Source organism: Tachypleus tridentatus, chromosome 3 (genome assembly GCF_004210375.1).
Source record: "Tachypleus tridentatus isolate NWPU-2018 chromosome 3, ASM421037v1, whole genome shotgun sequence".
NCBI lineage: Eukaryota > Metazoa > Arthropoda > Merostomata > Xiphosura > Limulidae > Tachypleus > Tachypleus tridentatus.
In genome coordinates, this window is record NC_134827.1 from 12,138,631 (window position 1) to 12,149,552 (window position 10,922).

Sequence of the window (10,922 nt, forward strand, 5' to 3'; positions counted from 1 at the left end):
ACCATGAGAAGTATGTATGGAATACGTCTATAATACACACTAAAGATATATAAAAAAGTTCAAACTAGGTATATTTTTATAAGCACCACCATCGTTAATAAAATATATTAAATTAACATAATTAATCCATTGTCTTTTGCAAACAAATTCTGATAAATGCCTGGTTATAATTTTTAACGATTATTGTTTCTCTATTTAGTTTAAAAAATATTTATTTCCAGATCCACATTCACTCCAAACAGCTAGATAAACGATATGTAAATTGTTGTATAGAATTACATAAACATAATAGGACGTGTTTATCAATCGTATAACCTTCCTACTCTGATATATTTTACTGCATTTTCTCGCAGGTTCGTTCAGTGTTAAGATTTCATCACTGTATCTGAAACAATAATGACACTGATGAAGCGCGGATTGGCTCTATGATAGATCACTGGCTTTCAGAGCTGGCGAATCAGGCTCATATCACTGCGTTTCTACAAAATAGGGTCAGCCATTAAATTACTGGTACGTTATAAGAGTGACAGTCAATCCATTTGATGCATGCTTGTGGGTATTAAGGTGCTACTGACCAACTGCCTTCCTCCTGGTCAGTAGCTCAAAATTAGTGAAGGAGGCAGCTAGTCTTAGTAGCTTTGCCGTAAATACCATGTACAAAATTCAAAGGATACTATTAAAAAGTATTTTACAAAATATTTTCAAGTTTAATATATTTTGTATAGATATAATAGTTTCGGTTATATTGCTTATCAGGAGTTTACAGTTTTGAATAATAAAGTTTTATACCAGAAAAAAATAAAAAAGATTTAAATTTTGAAAAATAAAGAGGGGACATACAGCGTCAAGGTCCCAGAGAAAGTAAAACATTATATTCAATGTTCTAGTTCGATGCTAAACCACAAACTCTCAAGATTAATTTCATTGGGGATATCTTTAAATACAATTTGTTTTCGTTTGTATTAAGATATCTTTGTTATATTTGTACCTTTTTTGGCTGAGCCATTTATCCTGCAGAAAACTGTGATACTGGCTTACAATTACTACTGAAAACATACAATACATTTTTAGTTTATTTTTGAGCTATAAAAAGCATGTTTCCAAAAGCAACAAACCAATTTCTTGTTTGTAGGCATAGAGTGTTTAAAATGATGATTGCACCCAAATTAGTTCTTTGCCATAAAAAATTATTGTTATGCTAAACTTTCCTTGATTGTATTCGGATATAGCTCTTACAAGTAATTAGTTATTGAGCTGATTTTCAGTTGTTACTTTAAAGTTATTCACGACATGCGAAGCACTTCACATTTTAATCGAACTAATAACTAGACCATAAAGAAGACATATTAAAGATTTATTCATGTGTTAGAAAACAATTGGAGGACAAGAAACAATCAATGTTTTACAAGTGAAAACAAACTTGAACTTTTGGGTAGAGTGTTTTACAGCAACACGACTAGTATTAGCAAGTTTTGTAGTTAGAACAAATGCTAATTAAAGAATAATATGTGAACAATGCGTGTTGCGTACAGTTTCATATCGTAAACAATCAACCATTACTGCTTAACAATGTGTATGAATAAAGAGAACATTAAAATTGAAGAAATGAAATCTAGAAATTTAAAGACATTTCATCTTAAAGAAATTTAAATTAGCAATAACAAGTAAATTAATTATATTAAGAAATTAAATTTGTCAGTTTCTGTATTTGTTGATCTGTGGTTTTCGAATTTTGAAGAGATGCAGTGAGAAGAAAACGGAATTCGAAACGTTGGTAAAATAAAGTCTCCTGTACGTATTGATTCGTAATCTCCGCATTCGTATGAACTAAGTTTCCTCCTTATCTAAAAATTTTATAACAAGACATGGATTACGTTAAACAGTTTCACCTGTTTTTTTCTCCAAATTTCGAACTTTTTAGACAGAAAATATGAAGAAGCTAAGCTCTACTTATAGTTACTCAGAAACCACAGATCCACGTGATATGGAGACTGATTAAGTAAATTTATCAATATAATTTATGCACTTATATTATTTTTTCTTAGATGACATTTTTCAAAATATGAGGATTTTATATAGATCTATTCATGTTAAATATTTTGTTTGTTGGTATTAATTTTAAGCAATATATCCATGTTCAGCAGTACAATCACTAGAATCAAGTAGTACACTAAAAGCTATCAACAGCTACCAGATTCACCAATGTGTAACACAGAACATAAGTTTTAAGACCGAAAGTTGCTTACAAACCTATATGTCTATGTATCTTGCCCAGGTTGGGTGTCCGACACTGAAGTCTCCTACCGCTAGATACATAGACATATAGGTTTGTCAGCAACTTTGTGCCAGAGTATAAACACAACAAGGCCACTGTTAGTACCTCAGAAACATGGAGTGATGCCTCTATCATATCCTTATCCAAACCATAAGTGATCACTCTAAAAATCATCATCAAGACCCCAAATAAAACTGTATCTAGAAGGCTTATCTTTAGGTTGAACCACAGTTACCGTCATAATTTGATTGCTTTCACGATGAGAATGAAATCTGGTCACATTTGCAAAACTCACATCTAATATGTGGGAAAGCTTTGAAGCTGTTCTGAACATCTTGGCAATAGATTTAGATCTGGAAACTGCCTATACTAGAGTCCAACTTCCCTTTTTAAAGACAAAATTCTCAGACTAGGCATCAGTGTAACTTGTAAGATGGATAATAGCTACATTGAAACAACGCACGGAAGTTGACAATCAGACTGGATCACCATCGATACAAGTCTGTTTCAAAAATCTCCACTTTCACAATTCCTCTAGTCCTCGTCAGCACCTACAGTTACCACTCATCAATGACACAGATGGCTCCTGTATCACAGATAGTCATTGAGTTGATTTGGCATTTATTGTATTGCAGAGCAACAACATTCTGTATTCTGTATTCAACTTACACACAAGAAGCACGACGACAGAGCTGGAAACAATAGAGCATATGGATTGATGAACTTAATGAACCACAAATAGAGATCGCTCTCAAACAAACATTTCGAAATCGTTTTTCTCCAGAAAGCAAAAAAAAAATGTATAGTAGAACTATTATTTGCTAGTGTGTGCAAGGCTAAAGCTAACCACAAAAAGGCTGAAGGGTCCATGTATTAAATCCTTCACAATTCTACTGGTAGGATATCAATTACCACTACACTAATAAGGCAAAAACAGGCAGTCATTAAAGGTATTTAGTGACACTAAGAAAGGATAAGGCTGCTGAGAAACAAAGTACCATATGATTAAACCCACACATATACATATGTTAAATATTTGTTTTCTTTTTCACCATAACTGAAATTGAAAAGAGAATTTATGACGTAGAGGCCTAATACAATCTCTGATTCACTGCACCCTCTACTATGAACTGTAGTTTCGCCTATTCAAGGCTCATCAGCAAATCCTGGTTTAGCAAACCACAGAAATACCATTAGGCTTCTTTAAAACATGCATACAATCAGTCAGTCCGCTACATAATATTAATTGATGAATTATATGAAATGTAGCAACATTATTCACATATTTAAAATAATTTAGGTTACTGTATGGTGAAATAGAACAGATTCAAAACTCCATAAAATTATATACACTTCAACATTACAAAAGGTCTAATGGTATGTCTTTGGTGTCTCGATCCAAGCTGTGTTGATGACTTTTGAACATGCGAAATGGCAATCAGTAGCAGATGGTATGGCCAATCAAAAGTTGTATTATGCCTCTGCGTCATAGGTGATACTTTCAATTCTAACTTTGGTAAAAAAGACATCTCTAACACGCATATACAATCATTAAACAGCTGGTCCACTATATGATATTGAATAACGAATTCGACAAAATGTTATAAAATTATTAAGACACCTAAATTAATTTAGATTATTATATAGTGAAGTAAAACTGAAACAAAACCGTATTGGGTAACTAGAAAAATAAATTATGGAGAATTAATATGGGACAGTATATTAGCAGCATACTATTGGTAATAGTAATAAATAAATCTTCTTTCTCCTTCTTCGACGAAGACAGGTACCACATGAAAGCTCAGAGTCTAGCTGTGCAAACTCTGGGTCGTCACTTAATACTAAACTTAACTTTAGACAATAATGATAAATGATTGCATCATTACAATACGAAACTGTGCATAAAATTATATTGTTGCCGTGTTCTTCTTCGATAAACCTTCTTTTGTAGCTATAAGACTGGTTTTTGATAGTGCGTTTCCATAAGATTATATATCAACCCAGAAGAAAACGTAAACCGTAATGTAATTAACTTTTACGAGTAGAATACGCTTTTATTACGATATTTATTTCATTGTGAAATACTTATAATTTAGATTACTCTATAAAAATGGTTTTGCCTTGTCATAATTAAAATATCATAAATTCCCTTTGATTGTTGCATGTAATATCAATATATGTAACATTTATTAACTGTTGTTGAGCATTTAAAAGTTACGTTTTAATTAAACGCATAAAGGCCGATTTAATTTGTTCATTTCTTGTTAAGGACAAAGTTACATAATGGGTTATTTGTGTTATGCTCACTATGCGTATTAAAACACAATTTTTAGTGTCAAAAGTCCACAGACTCACTGCTGAGCTACTGGTAAGCACCAGTAACATATTGGAAAAATAATGGGAACAAAATATTTATGTTGATATGTTTTTGAATATATCAGGTTCCCTGTTCTTTGTTTGTTGTTAAGCGCAGAGCTACTCAATGGGCTACCTGCACTGTGCCCACTACGGGTATAGAAATCAAGTTTTTAGTGTTATAACCTTCAGTCTCGCCGCAGATCCATTTTGAGAGAGGTCTAACATTAAATTTTTCCTTCAGAACATAGTGTACCATTTGAGGGCGTGGTATGGTCTGGTGGTTAGAAAGTTTGATTCATAACCTGCAGGTCGCGGGATCAAATCCCATCACTGACCTTGCTTGCTATTTCAGACATGAGATCGTCGTAATGTGAAAATTAATTCCACTATTCACTAGTAAAAACTAGCTTGGCGGTGGGTGTTCTTGACTAATCGCCTTACCTTCATTTCAAGCAAACAAAAACTAATTAAAGATGAACAAAAGAGTTGACAAATACGTATAATATAAGAAAATGTAGAGTTACTATAAAAGTCAGTTGGAGTAAAAGAGTTGACAAATACATATAATATAAGAAAAACTACAGTTACTATAAAAGTCCGTTTTCCGTTATACATAATACGAAGATAATATATTCCTTCGTTAAACCTTTGTTTAACCAGCGCATTTGCTAATAGAGAAAGGAGAAAACAAGTATCAGATACACAATCAGCTCATGCTTTTTACACGTTGGCCTAGTTTTGTCATTTGGAAAGTACTGAATACTCTTGTTTTACGGTGGCCTATCATTATGCTGATTCTTTCAAATTAAACAAAGAACCTTTGTACATATAAGTTTTTGTTGTTGTTGCTGTATTAGGTGTCACTCTCCTTGATATACTATTCTTTGTTGTAAACGTCGCGGTCCATAGATATCATGAAACAGGATAAAAAATTATAGGTTCTTATTTACGTCAATCTAGTCTCGTAAAGATAAAAAATGAAAAAGCAGTTAAATCTAGAAAAAGTGCACTAACAACCAAATTGGTATTGAAATATAAATAACATTTTTTAGTAAAAGGAGAAACTTGCACTTTGTAACATTCTTAATTATTTCCTCGATTCCACATAAACAATAATTGAGTGTAACTAATATTTACCTAAAATAAAACCTTTGGTGTTTCTATTATGATGTGTTTTAGTGTTAACTTTCTGAATAAGTAAATGTAGGTGTCACTATTGTTCCATTTGGTGTTTTTTAAAGCGTACGGATATTGACCTTACTAATCAATTTTACAAGCCTTACAATACAAACTGTTAAAAATTAACATAATATTTTACTGGGAAACCACTTCAAGAAATCAAAGTTTTTGTAATTAAAATAATTTGTTCTGCTAACCAAAACTCAAGAAGCATGAAAGTCTTTTTATAATAGGTCAAAAATTCACTCTCTGATTAATTTCAAGGATAGCAACTGAAACACATTTTTGTACTTGAAGGTTTTTCCATTTAAAAATCATTACAGCAAAAAGAGAAAAGAAAGAAAATTCCCCAAAAACGTAATCATGACGAATATTGTAATACAAATCATGTAATTTATTTTTACGCAAGGAATAAAATATGATTCAATTTGTAGAACGTTAACCAAACAGTTAAGAAAATTGGATCGCCATGGAGATTGATCGCATTTGTTTATTTTAGATTAAATTGCTGAGTGCTCATGTATATTGTCGTAACCAACATTTTAAACATTAAACGAAAGTAAATTGTTATTAAATATGTATATATATATATATCTGTTTTAATCATGATTCGTTAGGATTTTATGTTTTCTTTCTTACTGACTCGCTTCTATTGCACGTGCTCCCCAGTTAGACAGTTGTAAGTCTACGGAATTACAACATTAAAATCCGGAGTTTAATTTCCGGCAGTGAACACAGCATGTAGCCTAATATAGCCATATAGATACAAACAAATAACGCAAAAAATTGACTTTCGATACCCATGATGGACACAGAGCGGGTACCATATTGTGTACATGGGAGCTGAACAACAAAACAAACACATCTTACTGACTTCATTGTCTTTAAAAGACAATAAAAAGTAATATGCTATCTAGTGCATAAAAACCTTTCCTCATTTTAGTGAACTTTTTTGTCATATCTGTTCTCTAGCATTCTTCTATGTATTGAGAAAAGCTTCTGTTTGAATAGACTTTGTATGTGAATTAGGTATGATGGTAAACCGGTTTCAATATCAGTAAATTATGCTGGTACCAAAAATTACTCGTAGATTTCCGAGTTCATTGCAAACAAGTCACGACATAATTTCTAGGTGGTTGATTTCACGATGTGAGCCTCGTTATTTTATACCAATTTGTTTGTTTGTTTTTTGAATTTCGCCCAAAGCTACACGAGGGTTATCTGTGCTAGCCATCCCTAATTTAGCAGTGTAAGACTAGAAGGAAGGCTGTTAGTCATCACCACCCACCGTCAACTCTTGGGCTACTCTTTTTTACCAACGAATAGTAGGATTGACCGTAACTTTATAACGTCCCCACGGCTGAAAGGGTGAGTATGTTTGGTGCGACGGGGATTCGAACCCGCGACCCTAAGATTACGAGTCGAGCGCTCTAACCACCTCGCCATGCCGGGGCCCGAATTCTAGAGTTTTGTCTGAAGACGAATCTGCGCTCTTTCCGCTAACACTTGTGTAGAGACCTTTATAACTAAATAGGTAAACGATTTTTGAAAACTATCACATTTCAACATGTATAAATATACTACTAGTAAACGCAATAATAAGTTTTTTTTTATAATAACATTGAAGTTATTTGCAACAGACAGTAAGACGAGCTGACAGCTAACCTTGTGTTTATCTTTCGTTTAATTATGGTTTTATGACTTTGAAAAAGTAATTTTAACTTAACCTTGACATGAGTTGTAACTTTACGTTTAAGCTAGTAAAGTTTAAGTTTAAGTTGTAACTTTAAGCGAGTAAGCGAATAAAAACGAATTATTGAATAAAATAAGGAAAACGCAAAATTTCTTATAATCTGCAGTTTCATAGTTATGGAAAATTAATTGTTTTTCCAAATCACAATTACTGGTTTGTATTAGAACAAAGTCACATTTCGTTATCTGTTGTGTCCACTCACGAGGAATCGACCCAGAATTTAGCTTTCTAAGTCTATATACTCACCGGTATCTCACGGGGGACTCAGAATTAATTACACTTTATTATTAGACGATCCTTTTAAACGGCAAGCTTCCCCACCCCCAGTGGCAGACTTACAACACTAGAAACCACGTTTCAATACCCGTGGTGAGCAGAGCACAGATAGGCCATTGTGTAACTTTGTGCTTAATTTCAAAGAAACATACACAAATAGTCATAAGAAATTTCCTATAATAAGTTCAAAGATCGTGAAATATTTATTCAGAAGATTTTCTTGAGAAGCATAAAGCAGGCGTAACTTAAACTGTCAGAAAAAACAGTTATTCAGTAATATATTTCAAATCAATGTATTTTCAATAGTTGCGTTATTTAGTTGAATGTTTAATTTGATCGTATTGACCATTTTCTAAGCTAACACTAAAAATGACTTTTGAATCTAAGACTAATAAGACTATTTTGTTATTACACTATAACAAACAGATGAAATAGGAAACAAATACCAGTTAGTGAAATAGATACTCGGAACCGAAAAAAAATTTCATTTGGAAACATTTTTATTTTTAATTAAACTCTTCCTATTTTCTTATATTTCTGTAAAACACTCGAATTTTGAATGCTTATTTTTTAGCATTTCACACAAAGCTTTGTTCTAAAATAAACAAACATATTCAAGATATGCCTTTCACAAGGATCTTCAGGACTGATTGAATCCTGGATAGCAGCTTGAGAATATATATTTTGTAGAATGTACTGAATATTGTGCATCTTATAATATTTACTGAATTCTAAGCAGCATCTTTTACAAGATCCTTTAACGATTACAGAGGATCTTATCAAAGATCCTGTCGAAAAGCCCGACATGACCAGGTGGGTTAAGGCGTCCGACTCGTAATCCGAGGGTTGTGGGTTCGAATCCGGGTCGCCCCAAACATGCTCGTCCTTTCAGCCGTGGAGGCATTATAACGTTACGTTCAATTCCACTATTCCTTGGTAAAAGAGTAGCCCAAGAGCTGGCTGCGGGTGGTGATAACTAGCTACCTTCCATCTAGTTTTAGACTGCTAAATTAGGGACGGCTAGAGCAGATAACCCTCGTGTAGCTTTGCTTGAAATTCAAACTAAAGGTCTTGTCAAGGATTTCAATCAGAAAAGATATGTTTGTTTTGAATTTTCGCGCAAAGCTATACATGGGCTCTATGCGCTAGCCGTCCCTTATTTAGCAGCGTAAGATTAGAGGAAAGGCAGCTAATTATCACCACCTACCGCCAACTCTTAACCTACTTTTTACCAACGAATAATTGGATTGACCGGCACATTATAACGCCCCCACGGCTGAAAAGGCGAGCATGTTTGGTGTGACGGGGATTCGAATCCTCACCCTCAGATGACAAGTGGATTGCCTTAACCACCTGGCCATGTCGGGCCAAGACAGAAATAGAGAGGTATAGTTTTTAATTATGAAATATGCTCATGAGCTATTGTTAAATATAAAATTATAAGATAAACGTTTATGCTAACACAGACATTGATTCTACTTTCCATGAAATCGTTAGTGTAATAGCGATTACTTTTGCTTTAAGGTGTAATCTCATATTCAAGATATAACTTATTTTTGTTACACAGAATTTAATTATCTTTAAATGAAGATAAATATTTTGATTTGGACAAATGTTTAACAAAGTAATGAATTCACTAGTATGAAACGCTCGAATATAGAACGCATTTATTCGTGGTTTATTCATTCCTTAACTTCTCGAAATAAATTAAATTTTCGTAAACAACAAACATTTAGCCAGAAAAATAATATTAATAATGTTATTGTCCATAGACGATTGTTTTTCTAATTTTTAGACAAATTTTATTCCTGAAATAATCAGAGGTCTAGTTAAAACAAAATAAAAAGTAATCATAATTATTTTGAAAAAGGTACCTGTTATTAAGTTGTGGGCCGTTTTATAAATAATTTAGGCAGTGTCCTTTCGATTATTCCTAATCTAGATATTTGATAAAATATGTGTATGTATCTACAAGTTTTTAATTATTAATACTAGAAAAATAATAGAAGATTTTTTAAGATTTTAAGTGTACCAATGGCTATAATTTATTCAAGATACTATAGGCAAAAACGTTTGAATAATAACAAAGGTTTGAACAGCCAGCTTAATGTACTTAATATTAAAGCACTTTTACGTTTAAAAACGTAATAAATAATAGATTTTCATTACATAATACTTGATTTCTATTGGTTTTCTCCATCTTCTAATAATTTGAATGTCAACTGTCGTTAAATATAATTCCATGGCTTTTCCAAAGCAGCTATAATCCATTAAATAATTATAATCTTTCTAACCAAGGAATATAACTGGTCAGAGAATTTTACTTGTTAGAACACTTAAGAATATATTTACAACGAACGAAAAAAGTAATATAAAATTAATCTATATGATTTATTTTCCTCTCAAGATGTTGAGATTGTTGTATAGAAGTATTTCGATATTAATTGACATTCTAATTGTAAGTAGTATATATATATAATTGTATGAATCTTAACGTAAAGATTCATGGTTAATTGCTGAAGCAATACTTTAGTTAACAATGAATTTTTTACAAATATGATTTCGTTAGGTTGTTTGTTTGTTTTTGAATTTCACACAAAGTTACTCAAGGGCTATCTACGCTAGCCGTCCCTAATTTAGCTTTGTAAGACTAGAGGGAAAGCAATTAGTCATCACCAACTACTGCCAACTCTTAGGCTACTATTTTACGAACGAATAGCGAGATTGACCGTAACATTATAACGCCCCAACGGCTGAGAGGACGAAAATGTTTGGTGCAACGAGGATTTGAACCCGCGCCCCTCAAATTAGGAGTCGAACGCCTTAGCCCACCGGGCCAATTTCAAAATAAGTTGTTTACGTTAAAGAACAAAGCGGGAGTGGTTCCTAACTTAAAAAAAGAACATCAAATATGAAACAATTAAACATTTGAAATGTCTTGCTTATTTCTTTCCTACATTTAGCGATAGCTGTGACCATTAAAACCAACCATCTGTATGGTAGAAAAGAACTTTCGTTGAAAAATGTCGTCATCTCAGTAAAACTGTACTGACTGATCAGTAATAGTTATTCAACATTTAG